The sequence below is a fragment of the Saccopteryx leptura genome, chromosome 1 (genome assembly GCF_036850995.1).
Source record: "Saccopteryx leptura isolate mSacLep1 chromosome 1, mSacLep1_pri_phased_curated, whole genome shotgun sequence".
NCBI lineage: Eukaryota > Metazoa > Chordata > Mammalia > Chiroptera > Emballonuridae > Saccopteryx > Saccopteryx leptura.
In genome coordinates, this window is record NC_089503.1 from 204972151 (window position 1) to 204987618 (window position 15468).

Consider the following 15468-nt stretch of genomic DNA (forward strand, 5'->3'; position numbering starts at 1 on the left):
ACAATTTTGTTCTGTATTTGAAGTTTTGGAAGAATTTTGTTATATTTTCTGAGTTTGGATTTCTATGCATTATTAACAAGAACTGAAATTTAAACTCTTTGATGGAATTAAAGTATCAGTAGCTGGATTAAAATAAATTATAGGGGAATGGTACAGTTGTAAATGTAGAGGAAGTGCAGGATGAAATAAGACTTTCAGATACACATTAAATATTTAAAGGTTTTAGGAGTTATGCCAATCATATCCCGAGTGTTCTTTCCTGGAGAAATATGCGACAATGTTGTCATGGTTAGCTCATCATCTGATCGTGTGAGTCATAATTAATTCTGAGTTTGGTACCATTTAAAATTTTTACATAGTTTTATTCTCTGAAGTTTTTATTTGGAGGTCCCTGTATAAATATGAAAGCACTTTATACCATAGTATGTTATATCTATTTACCTGTTATATTTATAAAGAATCAAAATCACTCTAACACTAAAATTTAACTGAAATCGTTGACAAAATTTGATTCAGGGGAACTCATTCTCCATGTTGAAAGCTAAGGAAATATGTATAATATTTCTTACTAAAAAATGTATTGCCAGCCCTGGTCGGTGACTCAGTGGGTAGAGTGTGGGCCTGGAGTATGGACATTTTGGGTTTGATTTCTGGTCAGGGCACACAGGAGAAGCGACCATCAGCTTTTCCACCCCTCCCTCTCCTTCTCCCTTCCCTCTTCCTATCCTGCAGCCAGTGGCTCGATTGATTCAAGCACTGACCCCAGGCACTGAGGATAGCTCAGTTGGTTTGGGCGTCAGCCTCAGGGGTGAAAAATAGTTCAGTACTTGAGCATTGGCCTGAGATGAGGTTGCTGCGTGGATCCTGGCCAGGGTGCATATGGAAGTCTGTCTCACTATCAACATTCCTCTCACTTAAAAAAATGTATTTCCTTTAAAATGAAATTGTTATTTTCTGACGTTTTCCTCAGTCTCTGAGATAAGAGTTGGTATACCACATCCCAAAACCAATATTCTGAATTGTAAAGAGAATCAAATTGCAAGTTGTTTGAAGGTAAATTAATTTCAGATTTTAAAGCCATTCCAGCTCTATTTTAACTATCACAAATTTATTAGGAAACAAATCTTTAAATGAAATTATTTACTCAAAATTATACACATATGGTAGGGATCAGCTTCATTATATTCAGTAATAATTTTAACAATAATTATCTACTTGGTCATTTTAAACATCATCTTTCAAAAAAAGTAAGAAATTTTGGGGTATATACCCAGTAGAGGGATTGCTGGGTCATAAGGTAGTTCCATTTTCAGTTTTTTGAGGAACCACCATACTTTCTTCCATAATGGTTGTACTACTTTACATTCCCACCAACAGTGGATGAGGGTTCCTTTTTCTCCACAGCCTCTCCAACATTTGCTATTACCTGTCTTGCTAATAATGGCTAATCGAACAGGTGTGAGGTGGTATCTCATTGCAGTTTTGATTTGCATTTCTCTAATAGCTAAAGAAGATGAGCATCTTTTCATATATCTGTTGGCCATTTGTATTTCTTCCTGGGAGAAGTGTCTGTTCATATCTTCTTCCCATTTTTTGATTGGATTGTTTGTTTGTTTGTTGTTGAGTTTTATGAGTTCTTTGTATATTTTGGATATTAGGCCCTTATCTGAGCTGTTGTTTGAAAATATTATTTCCCATTTAGTTGGCTTTCTGTTTATTTTGTTATCAGTTTCTCTTGCTGAGCAAAAACTTCTTAGTCTGATGTAGTCCCATTCATTAATTTTTGCCTTCACTTCTCTTGCCTGTGGAGTCAAATTCATAAAATGCTCTTTAAAACCCAGGTCCATGAGTTGAGTACCTATGTCTTCTTCTATGTACTTAATTGTTTCAGGTCTTATGTTTAGATCTTTGATCCATTTTGAGTTAATTTTTGTACAGGGGGAGAGACTGTAGTCCAGTTTCATTCTTTTGCATGTGGCTTTCCAGTTTTCCCAGCACCATTTATTGAAGAGGCTTTCTTTTCTCCATTGTGTGTTGTTGGCCCCTTTATCAAAAATTATTTGACTATATATATGTGGTTTTATTTTTGGACTTTCTATTCTGTTCCATTGGTCTGAGTGTCTATTTTTCTGCCAATACCATGCTGTTTTGATTGTCGTGGCCCTATAATATAGTTTGAAGTCAGGTATTGTAATGCCCCCAGCTTCATTCTTTTTCTTTAGGATTGCTTTGGCTATTCGGGGTTTTTTATAGTTCCATATAAATCTGATGATTTTTTGCACTATTTCTTTAAAAAACGTCATTGGAAGTTTGATGGGAATTGCATTAAATTTGTATATTGCTTTGGGTAATATGGCCATCTTGATTATATTTATTCTTCCTAGCCAAGAACAAGGTATATTCTTCCATCTCATTATATCTTTTTCGATTTCCCTTAACAATGGTTTATAGTTTTCATTATATAAGTCCTTTACATTCTTTGTTATGTTTATTCCTAAGTATTTTATTTTTTTTGTTGAAATCGTGAAGGGGATCCCTCTACTGGGTATATACCCCCAAAACTCAGAAACATTGATATGTAAAGACACATGCAGCCCCATGTTTATTGCAGCATTGTTCACAGTGGCCAGGACATGGAAACAACCAAAAATCCCGTCAATAGATGACTGGATAAAGAAGATGTGGCACATATACACTATGGAATACTACTCAGCCATAATAAATGATGACATTGGAACATTTACAGCAAAATGGTGGGATCTTGATAACATGATACGAAGCGAAATAAGTAAATCAGAAAAAACCAGGAACTGCATTATTCCATACGTAGGTGGGACATAAAAGTGAAACTAAGAGACATTGATAAGAGTGTGGTGGTTACGGGGGGGAGGGGGGAATGGGAGAGTGAAAGGGGGAGGGGGAGGGGCACAAAGAAAACAAGATAGAAGGTGACAGAGGACAATCTGACTTTTGGTGATGGGTATGCAACATAATTGAACGACAAGATAACCTGGACTTGTTATCTTTGAATATATGTATCCTGATTTATTGATGTCACCCCATTAAAAAAATAAAATTATTACAAAAAAATAAGTAAGAAATAAAAAGGGAAGGTAGGTAAATAACGAAATGTTGACTTTCTCTATTTAAAATAAAGCTTTCTAATGAGTTGTGGCTGAGTAAGAGAGTTTTAACCTTTTCCTGTGGGGCCTATAAACTGAATTGTCAGAAATTAACTGCATAAGTTTTAAAAGTTCTGTTGGATCTTAGCCTGGCCTCTTCAAATGCTAATATTGATCATTTCTTCTGAAATATAGGTAGAGCTAATTAGAAATTAATCAAAATGATTAACCTCTGCAGTTCTTCAACCAATTAATCACTTTAAAAGATGTCAGAGTAAAGCCCCAGGAGACCATTGAAGGCAAGATTTTTGTTTGAAGTTGAAAATGCACAGAAAGTTAAAAACTAGCAATTCACTAATCTAACACATTGCCCTACTTGGGCATACCACAGAATTGGCAATATTCACAGGTTTACTTCACTTTATGCAAAAGGCATTAAAAATATGAACTTGCTACTTGAAGTAAAATTTGTTTTTCTATAATGTAAGAGTATAGGAACCATATGTTACTCTGGAGAAGACTAATGCGAGAAACTTTTGATTACTGGAATCCCTGGGTTTTTGAACCAGAGGGTAGATGAGAGTATGTAGTGTAGTTTGGTGGTGTTGGAAGGATAGGGAGGCAGGAAAGAAGATGTTTTCCTACCTTGTGTTGTATCTGTGTGGAGACTAATTAATTCTGAATTGTCAATTTAAATCTAGTTCTTTTGGTTATGAGGATTTTTTTTTTTTTTTGGAAATAGCCTAATTTTGCCTTAGTACTTGGTTATTTTGTGGAGTTTTGGCATTAGGACTGCCTTCATAAATTTAGAAGGGATTTGGAATTGGTTATATAGGGAAATAACACACAATTTTTATGGAGCTATTTGTTAATACATATACATCAAAGCATAAAAGAACATAATATGAATTAATTATTACTCGGAATTCCAAATTTTATATTAATGGAGTAAGTCATTATTTCTTTTGTGAGTATGACATTTGGGATTGCACTGCCTGAAACGTTAGAGCAGTCAAATATGTTAAATAAAATTGACTTTCTCATCACTGAAAGAGAGCATCTAAATATGGAGATTCTTGTTAGGAGAGCAGCATTCTTACAGAGTAAAATCAATATAAATTTGTTTAAAGATAACCCCAAATTAGCTATATGCACAATAATGTTTGAAACTCTTTGTCTAGTCCCTTTTTTCAGAGTAGAAAATTGTGTTAGAAAATCTGGGTTGTTTTTTTTTTAGCATATTCTTGGTTACCTGATGACTTTCTTGCTTTCTTGATGCTTCTCAGGCAAACCACATACATCTTGGTGGGGTCTTTGCACTTCCTGTTTCTTCTGACTGGGATGCTGGTCCTCTCAGTCACTTTCCTCATTGTCTTCCTTCCTTCAAATTTATGTCAAAATATTTACTATTCTGAGGGGATTTTTTGGATCACCATGTATAAAACTGTATTTTCCCAACTATCTACTTACTATCAGTGTGTCTTTTAGAGTACTTATCAGTACTTAAGTTAAAAAATTACTGTTTATATTACTATTATTGATCTTTCCAACAGAGAGTAATTTTTACAAAGATGATATCTCCAGGTCTAGAATAGCACCAGCACGTAATTTATGAGAGTAGGCACATAGTAGGTGCTCAGCCAATGTTCATAGCATGAATGAATTCATGAGTGAATAAACAGAATACCTGAATGGCTGCCATCTACAGACTTTCCTTTATGGTTTTTGAGTGACCTGAGTACTTATTGCACTTTCCTCCCAGAGCACAGAATACACAGCCAGGAATCAATACTGTGTGGTTAATATGCCAGCAAACATGGACTTACAGTCCAACTTACAAAGAGGTTGCATTGCAAAAATGAATTTGTAAGCAGCTTTTTTTTTATTCTGGAATATAGTGCTACAATAGATATTTGTTCCCCAAATGACTCATAAAAGCTTCTTTAACTCATATTGTAGCTGAAATATAGTATTAATTCCACCATTATTTTTTACTGTCGCTGTAAAGAATGTTTTATCCAGGATCCTAAACGCTCTATAAACATTTGTCCACTTCAGTGGACTGTGGCCAGAATGGTTCTAAAATATGGGTTAGATCAACCCAGACATTGGTATTCTTTGGTTTCAGGTCTCCTTGACCCATTAGTCTTGTGTCAGCCTTCCACTTTCATTCTTGCAAATACTTAGTACTTCTTGACTGTCCTCAGATTAAAGCTGTATGTCCTAAAGAATTTAGAGTTAAAATGATCATTTTTTTGTGTGCTTCTGGTTGCCTGAGATATTCCCATGGTCGGATTCCTTAAAATCCAAATCTGAAAATTGCTGACACTATGAATATTCTATTTCTTCCCATGTGGCCGGAATTAGAGCACTCAGAAATGTAGTTAATGCACTGAAACCATGGAAAGCAGTCTGCATGTTTGGTTGGATATCTTTTTAAATATGCCTGTATTTATTTACCTCAACCCTTCTTTGATTTTGTGTTGATTAATTTCTGTGTAAGATGTCTTTCAGCTCCAAAAAATAATAATCTCTTTGATCCTATTTTGCTGGTTGAAGGAATAAGATGGTCATTCTCTTAAAACACCTACTAAGGGATTTTCTTAATCCTCTTCCTAATCAGCTTCTCCACCATTGCTCAGAGCAGAGTTCACTACTGCTATAGATATAGCAAGAAAGGATTTTGATTATGGTGATTTAAAGAAATGATATTCAAATTACAGGTGCCCATAGCTTGGGAAATTATTGAATTTCTAAAGTGTTATGATATTCTTTTTATTTCTCATTAGTTATTCACTCTTCAAGTTCCCTGTTGTCACCATAATACTCATAACAAACTACTAAGAATTTAGCTGCATAGACAGCAATAAGCATCCATTGTTCGCATCTCTGAGCAGATTAGGTTAGAGGTCTGCTGATATACGCCAGGCTTTCACAGGCAGCCGCAGCTGGTTACTCTCCAGTCTCGGCTGACTTTGGCGGGTTGCTCATTGGCAGGGCAGCTGGCTCACTCAATGTCTGTAGGTTGGTTCTGATCTGCATCTCCTGTTACTCCTGGGAACTATGGATTAGCCGAGGTTACCTCTTTTTGTTGTTGTTTTAGTTGTTGTTAATATTCCAAAGTTCAAGCTCACTGGGTGCTTCTGCTTGTGCTGCACCTGCTACAATCACATTGGTCAAAGCAAACAACATGGTGGTTCAAAATCTGATTGAGCCTGACCAAGCGGTTGTGCAGTGAATAGAGCATCAGACTGGGATGCAGAGGACCCAGGTTTGAGACCCCGAGGTTGCCAGCTTGAGTGCGGGCTCATCTGGTTTGAGCAAAACCTCACCAGCTTGGACCCAAGGTTGCTGGCTTGAGCAAGGGGTCACTCGGTCTGCTGTAGACCCCCAGTCAAGGCACATATGAGAAAGCAATTAATGAACAACTAAGGTGTTGATGTGAAAAACTGATGATTGATGCTTCTCATCTCTCTCCATTCCTGTCCATCTGTCCCTATCTATCCCTCTCTCTGACTCTCACTCTGTATCTGTAAAAAATAAAATAAAATAAAAATAAATAAATAAAAGATCTGATTGAGAGGTCATAACTAAGTCCTAGAAAACCATAAAGCACTATAAAAAAGACCTCATTATTATAATAAGTAAATGGGTATAAGTTTATAATTTTTAAAGTATCAAATATGCTCTTAAATATTTATCTATCATCTAGGCTTTTTTCCTCCTTGAGTTTCATTTATTATGAATCCCTAAGAGCATAATCACATTGTTATACAAAACACAATAAAATAACTTTCTGAAGTGCATATTGAATACAAAGTACAGGCAGTGGCAGAAAGATAAGACCGACTATATTAATGAATAGAGCAAGGTCTCCGACTTCGAAATTAAAGGAAACCTTAAAACTTAGATTTTCTGATATATTGAAATATTTGTGGATTCTTTTTGCAATGAGCCATTTTGTTAGAAAAGATGTTATTTATGGATTATCTAACACTAAAGCATATATATCTGTATTTTTAAAGTTTGATGCTAATAATATACCTTAAATTTCTCAAAAAATTGTTAAGTTATCATTGTCACAGGGAGCTTATTATTTTATTTTAATGAAATGATGTTTGGAATATAGGCACAAGAGAACTGGCACAAAATCGCTTGAAGAATACGGTCAATAATGAAGTTCTGGCCTTATATCATGAATACACAATGTTATTGCATCACAAATGCAGTTTAGAAGTAGAGAATAAATAATAAAATTAATATTTCTTCAAAAACTTTTACTGAACACTTGTCTCTCTTTCAAATTTTCTATTAAATAGAAAAAATGATGCACCCTCTTCAAGGTTTCATAATTGATTATATTAAAAAAATTGACATTTTCAAGTTTTGATATTTTATGCAATAAAGACATTTCATTAAAAATATATCATTTGGATTCTATCAAAGGCAGTGTAAATAGAGCATGAATCTATCCCGGGACAACTGCTAGTAAATAGGTCCAGATGTTTAGGATAACAACTTTCCACCTGCATGTCTTTAGGACTGCTTTGCTTTCTCCCTAACTGCCTCCCACCAAGTTCCCTTCTGTCATATCTTATTCAATGCAGCAGATGTGAAATAACTAGAGATGCTCAACAGCTTTTAAAAATTGAACAATTGCACATTTATCAGCATGGCAATAAAAAGTTTTCAAGAAACCATTGGATGCTAAGAAACATTTAAGTAACTTTATAGTTCTCACATTAAGGTTCACTGATTTTTTCAAAAATAGTTTATATGACAGTCATAAAAAGTTTTTGGGGTGATGAACTTTTCTTGTAAAATATAAATACATAGCCCAATCTACACATGGTTTCTGCATTTGAATCCAAGTAGTTAGAGAGATGGAGAGGTTTAGTTTCCTAAGGGGATGACATGAAGATGGCACTTACAAAGGGGGAAACTTTAGGAAAACCTGCCCTTTCAGAATAAAGAGAGTTCCAGTAATATGTTGGGTGTGCCCCAAGGTTGAGATGTTCTTATGCTGATGCAACAACCATGGTTCTGTATGGCAGGTTCCCTTCATGCATGATGCTAGCGCCTGTGACAAGCTACTGAGGGAGAGAAAAATGATTACACTATATGTCCAATTGATTCTGCCTCTCTTGTGGAGTGTGTCAAATAAATTGCACTTTTCCTGAGTCCATTTAGATGGAGTATTATCCTGCTGTGTTCTTTTGGATCCTGTACAGATTTCTGATTGCCGAATTGTAACACCAATCATAATAATTATCTATGTAATAAGTTCACAATATGAATTGTTACAGATGGTCACATTTTCTATCACAGAGCAATCAAGCTTATTTGTGCAATCTACTTCCTTCTAGATAAAACAAAGACAACATGTAAGTTTCTGTGTGTTCATCACACATTATAAGTGGCAATTTAGGTCTTATACATCAAAGAGACTGAGAGATGATAAGACAAAGTGCTAAAGAACTTTTCAATAAAAGCATATTTGGATCTTGCTATTAGCCTTACAGATATTATCATTATATATCCAATTAAATACTAAAGATTTGTTGCTTTTTTATTCACAGCAAGCAATTTCTTTTCTCCCATCAAAAATCTAAAATTCATCTATAAGAAAGAGGACATGCGCCCTGGCCGGTTGGCTCAGCGGTAGAGCGTCGGCCTAGCGTGCGGAGGACCCGGGTTCGATTCCCGGCCGGGGCACACAGGAGAAGCGCCCATTTGCTTCTCCACCCCTCCGCCGCGCTTTCCTCTCTGTCTCTCTCTTCCCCTCCCGCAGCCAAGGCTCCATTGGAGCAAAGCTGGCCCGGGCGCTGGGGATGGCTCTGTGGCCTCTGCCTCAGGCGCTAGAGTGGCTCTGGTCGCAACATGGCGACGCCCAGGATGGGCAGAGCATCGCCCCCTGGTGGGCAGAGCGTCGCCCCTGGTGGGCGTGCCGGGTGGATCCCGGTCGGGCGCATGTGGGAGTCTGTCTGTCTCTCCCTGTTTCCAGCTTCAGAAAAAAAAAAAAAAAAAAAAAAAAAAAAAAAAAGAAAGAGGACATGCAAAAAAGTTATAATTCAAATACAATAACAATGTAAGTATAAGTTATTGAAATGCATGTAGAGCATACTGATGACCCTCAAGAAATGTTCTTCCGGGAGACCACCATTGGATGCAGTTTACCCTCCCTGTCACATTAACAGTGGTGCGTCAGTGCATGAGCCAAATCTGGTCACCATTTTCAGGTGGCATCAGAACTGAAGAGATACTTTGCTGATAGTAATGAAAATTTTGGTTTTCTTATTGTTGATTACGAAATGTGGCCCATTTTGCTCACTCATGTTTTCTTCTAGTATGCCAGAAAAACTTCATTACAGCCAAAGGAAAATTACTCATCCTCTGGCTTTTATTTAATATTCATCTAAATCAAAGGCAACTTTTGCTTTATCAGAGTAACTGCATAGGACATACTTGAAAAGACTAACAATTCAGATTAATTGTCCTGTGCTGTCTATCTTGTATCTACTCATGACCAAACAGAAGCATTCATACACATATATTCATCCATTAAGGTGGTTAGACATATGACAATAAATTTTAAGCTGAATGTCATAAACCCTTTTGAATAGGCAACAGTTGTTACCTGAAAATGGAGAATTCAAATATTCTTCAAAAAAATATAAATAACATGCAAAGTGGGCTTTCTTTTAAAGGCTTGTCTAGGTTTACCCAATTTATATTAATATCTACATGATACATTTCTTAAAGGGTAATGTAATTTTAACTCTTTTTTTGAGCTACAATTTTGATATACTTATATTTTTTTAAAATGTAGTATTTTCTTTAGTTAACAGAATAAATCTTTACATTTCCCAACTTTCTGATTTGCAAACCAAAGATTGGAAGCTGTTTTGGGACAGTCAGAAGACATCAAGGAACTCTTTAAACTCCAACAGAAAATAAAGATATTAGGCATCATGTTCCTTTTGATGTCTGGTGAATAGTTAACTGAATGATTTCAGAATGTTCAAATATAAATAATTCACACTCAGTATTATTTTCATTAGATAGTAAAGGATGCACAGTGCAATAAGAGTGGCAATATAAATATGCCATCAAGATTTCCATAACCATTTGTTTTCTCTCTGACGACCAACGGTGGTCTTATATTAAGACCCTGTTCTTATATAAAGTCTTTTTTGGATAACTTACATATTTTTTGGTAGTTTCCAAGACTGAAAGTTACCATAGCTAACATTTTGTGCTTATTCAGCTGTGTATTGTGGTAAGTGCTCTAGATAGATAATTTTATTTAATTTTCACAACTCCATAAATAAGGTACAAATATTCTCATTTTTAGTTCAGAAAACTAACATTAGTGCCATTAATTTACCTTCCCTAAGTCATTCATGTGGATCTAAACACTTCTCTTTCTCATTCCAGACTTGGAGATCTTAAACAGTTATTTTCAAGAAAAGTATTAAGGGCTGTAGAGTGTATAGACATACAAAATAATCTGTAAATATCTTTGTTTAGAAAATATTCCAGGTTCTAGGTGTCAAATCATAGTTTTCTCAAGTGGAAATTATAACTGACATACAAGTACAGAGTGTGTGTTTGTCAAAGATTTATTATTAATAAGTTAATGATTGAACCAATAAAATAGTAAAGCTGTTATATTTATGTGCAGGTATTTATGGGCAGTTAAACGGTTAGAACTGGTTAATGCCTAACAGAGCAGTAAAAAACAAAAATTGAATGTTATCTTTTCTAATGGACATCATTTACATCTTACCAGACAATAACAAGTTGGCACATAACTTCCAGAGTCTAAGCACTTAATTAATAGTAAAAGCCAAGCAAAAGTACCTGCTATATATGATGAAATAAACCTGGAGATACCTGCTAAGCAATGTTTTTACACTCTGTTGGCTTTATTTGCGTTTTTTACATAATTTTTAATACTATTTTTTGACACTTGTCTTGTGGTTCTGATGTCATTTATTGTGGAGGCTACCTTGTCACTCAGTCTAAGGCCTTTTATCACTGCCATATATTCTCTGATTTTCTTGTAAAGTATGAATATGAGTTTATCATTCTTCTTTGTAAAAAAATTCTTATAAATTTATAGCCATTATTATCTCAAATTATTATTACTCTTTATTGTTATTTCTTTTTTTTTTTTTTTTTTTTTGGAAATCTTATTTTCCAGACATTGGTACTTTATTCCCTAGCCTTTTTTGTCCCTTAGCCTATCATTCAATCTTTTGTATTACTTTCTTTGAGAAATTTTCATGATCTTCTCTCCTGTTTTGCTAATATATTCCTCAGCTGTATCCACATGGCCCTTTTAATTCTAACTATTTTTTATTTTACTATTATCTCTTTTATATGTTACTTTATTATATGACTAATTTTAAACCTTGATAAATATGTTTTAATACTCCTTCTAGCAGAACTAGCAGTTGTGTTTTTCAAGAGTCTTATTTTTACTTGTAAGCCCATTTTCCTTTAGGACGATAGGTTCTTCTGTCTTTCAGTGAGTATGGAGGAAAACCAGACTCTCCACGTCAACTCCAGAGTATTAAAGCAGTAATGGGGGAAGGAGGATGGATGTGTTCTAGAGTGGAAAATTCCAGGCACCAATAATCCATTAGCAATGACCTACTCCATTAAAGAGATCCTTAGATAGCCTCACCCTTTATCTCCCAAGTAGGTATCTATCTACAATAGATAATAATCCACCCATCCAGAGAGTTTGGAGATGGTATGGAGAAGTGGCTGTCCACGTGTATTCCGCATCTTTTTGGGTCAGCTCTCTGTAAGCACAGAGCTCCTCTGCTGTTCTAATTTAATTGAATTTTTGAAGAAACTTGTAAGTAAGTTCTGAATAGTCATATATGTGGGACAGGTACTCTTCGTCCCAAGATAGTTTTATTGGAGAAACTGAAGCAGAATACCCATAACTATTGCCTATTTTTATGTTCACAAACTGCCTCCTGCCCAACTAATAGCATCCCCCACCACATTCCAGTTCAAATTTCTCTGTAACCACAAGGTTTCATACATTATATTTATAGTTGTTTGAACTGTTTTTCACATTTATTGTTCAAACCATTTAAAATTTGAAATAATACTTTTTTTTATTTGTGGTACACAAGTTTATAACATGAAGCCAGCAACAGAAAGTGAAAAAACACACTTATAGCTCAAATATAAATACTTCATTGTCAAGTTTCTATGAAATGAAATAATACTTCTACCAATGAAAATGTTCTATATTCTCTATGCATTTCTCTGCAATCTTTTAAATGTGTTTCATGGAGGAAAAAGAATACTTAAATATCTTTCAATCTTGATTTTGTTTTATTTTATGGTGGCTCTAACTGAATTATCACTTGGAAATGCTCTATTTTGCGAGGCAAGGAAATATAGCAAGAATCTTTAACATTGTTTGAGACCTAGTTGAAAGGTGGCGTGAAAATTGGGCCTTTCATCTTTTCTTGAGTGATTTCCTGTTCATACTTAGCTGGAGTTCTGAGAGCAGAATGTTCTGCTTTCTTGGATCTCCAGTCAAGGGAACCTTTAATTCACTCTGTTTCATAATAAATTTAGGGAGAGCCAGTTATGACAAAATAAGTGATAGGTGCCCTACTTGAAGAGTGCATGACTTTCAGCTCTGCTAAACTGCATAGTCTTCACTCATTGATTTAATTCATACAAAAATAAAATGTGAAACAATAGCCAATAATATGCTTCCTGATTGATTGTATATATATATATATTTAAGCTATTCTAAGCACTTGGAGGTTGGAAAATTTCCTGACTGTTTACATTATGTGAAACAGAGCTATATAGTTAGTGTTTTATGTGGCTTAGAGCTCAGGGTTTTTTTGTATTATTTTGCCAGGTATTATGAGGTTAGCCAAATCGTTTGTAGTTTTTTTTTTCTTTTGTGTTTAACCTTTAAAACATTCATACATATCTGAAAAACTGGTAAGTACCCATGAGTTTTCTCTTGTTAAAAATAATACTGGAGGCCTGACCTGTGGTGGCTCAGTAGATAAAGCATCAACCTGGAAACACAGAGGTTGCCAGTTCGAATCCCTGGGCTTGCCTAATCAAGGCACATATGGGAGTTAATGCTTCCTACTCCTCCCCCTTCCTCTCTCTCTCTCTCTCTCTCTCTCTCTCCTCTCTAAAATGAATAAATAAAAAATATAAAAAAAATAATAATAATACTGGAAGAGAATTTTTGTTTGAAGAGAAATTTCATGTCTTGGCACATGGCAGAAAGAGAAATCAGTAACATGATTGCATGGAAATTAGTGGGGGGTGCATTCCTTTGGATATGAGATGATTACCGCTAACTGTGGGAAGACCTGACTACCGCTATCCTCAGGATTATGCTGCCAGTGCATCAGGATACAACACTCTAGAGCCATGAGTTCATAGGAAGTATGTCTGAATCCTTTATCTATTTCCAATAGCACTGGAAGTTTTTCTTAAATCAACTCTGGCAGAAGTGAATGAGGATGGGACTAAAAATGATTTAATGGACAAGTGTTTCAACTGCCATAATGTTTTTGTGTTTTTTTAGGTTAAAATACATGTCCTTAACTCAAATCCCATTTTTCACATAATGTTGTAACAACACTGCTGGTACATAGTGAGGGGTATTATAAGATATGCTGTGAGATAAATGCTGTTATTATGAAAATCCTATCAGCAGGTCCCTATGTACTATACACACAGGGCAGATTTATTCACATACACTCTAGAGTCATTTTCCTGAAAACAGTTTTAACAGCTATGAAATACTAGGCAATAAAGCCATTAATAAGTGCATCTAATTGCAGTCTATAAGAGTGAAACATGCAGTAGCTCAAAATGGCTTCTGTGAATGGAGAGATTATTTCAAGTGAATGTGCTGAGCATGGGTACACTGTGTTCCCCCCCTTTTTTCTACTGCCCCGTGTCATGTCATAGATCATTAAAGTGCATAGTCAGCCAGTGAGGCTAATGAGAAAATGTTGATCCTGTTACAAAAAGCTGTCAGTAGATGGCAATGTGACTGTTTTAGAAGGCGTTTTTCTTCCACACGCAACTAAGAACTCGAGCTCATTCACATTTGCTACCTAAATTACTGTAATTTCCCCCCCCCCCACCCCAAAGGACTCCAAGAGCCATTTGAAACTATTCTTTAAATAATTGATAGTTACAAATGAAAAGCCAAGTCTAGAATTTCTAAAGTGATCAAAGTTGTTTTAATTTTCCATTGGCCATAGTTGAATAAAAATAATGTTACAAACTGTACCATCAATAATTAGGGATTGCAGAGCCTCCATTTCAAACTAAAGCACTTTTAGCAAGTCCATATTATACCTTCACGTAGGCAGTGCGACTGGCTGGGGACCAGTGGTGCCCTCACCATGAAGTACAGGACTCCAGGATAATGCTACATTGAAAGTTTTATTTCTGTTTGTTTCCTTCTTTTATTTTTTCAACTCTCTTCTTATCCAAATACATCATCTCTGTTGTTTTTAAATGATATATAAATACTCACAAGCATATGCTATTTATATAAGTGTATTTAATATATAATATATAATAACATATGTTAAATATGCCTGAAAAAAAACTCCAAAGCACGCCACACTGTCTGCATATACTTTAAGAAGCCATGGCTTCTGAATTCACTGTAAGCTATAAAATCCAACAAAGAACAATATATTTTGGAGAGAAATTCTGGGACTTGAGTTTTGCCCAGTGTGGAAGTTCTCTAAGAAAAGCAAAATTTATTGAAATTCTTCAACATTTCTACCACAAGATACAAAGTTATTATTGAGCTCTATAAAATTATTAAATTGTATTGGGCCTTAAATTTATGGTCCCATGTTAGTGTGTGGGTGAGGTAGAAATGAAGCTCTATTATCAGGAATGAGATTCTATGAATGGGCAATGTGGTATAATGGGGAAACCCTGGTCAGTTAGTAAATATGGCTACCTGCCCTTTCCTAAGCCCTCTTATGGTTGACGCAGTGCCTTAGGAGGCTAACACAGAAGGGTAGAGTAAATCTCCATGAAACCCAAAGAAGAGGTGGGTAAAACTCCTCCTTGGATCCTCTCTGGAGTCACAGTTGATAAAAATAATAATAATAATAATAATAATAATAATAATAAATAAATAATAAGTATGATTACTAGTCATAATCTAACCTGTGTGAAAGTCAGTCACATTAATTGGGTTAGCATTTATCAATAAAGTGAATGAAAATAACTTGTCAATATCTAATATTGATATTTAGTCACTCAGACATATAATTGAAAGTCTAGCATCCCTTTGAAAAGC

The 15468-nt window shown here is 35.2% G+C and overlaps 1 non-coding gene across 1 annotated transcript; it reads left to right on the top strand.

Annotated features, from left to right (window-relative positions):
* The first annotated feature begins 15135 nt into the window (after positions 1–15135).
* LOC136389936 (small nucleolar RNA SNORA26) lies at positions 15136–15258 on the top strand. The gene has a single exon (XR_010748478.1). It is a non-coding gene; the product is annotated as a small nucleolar RNA SNORA26 (small nucleolar RNA).
* The last annotated feature ends 210 nt before the right edge of the window (positions 15259–15468 follow it).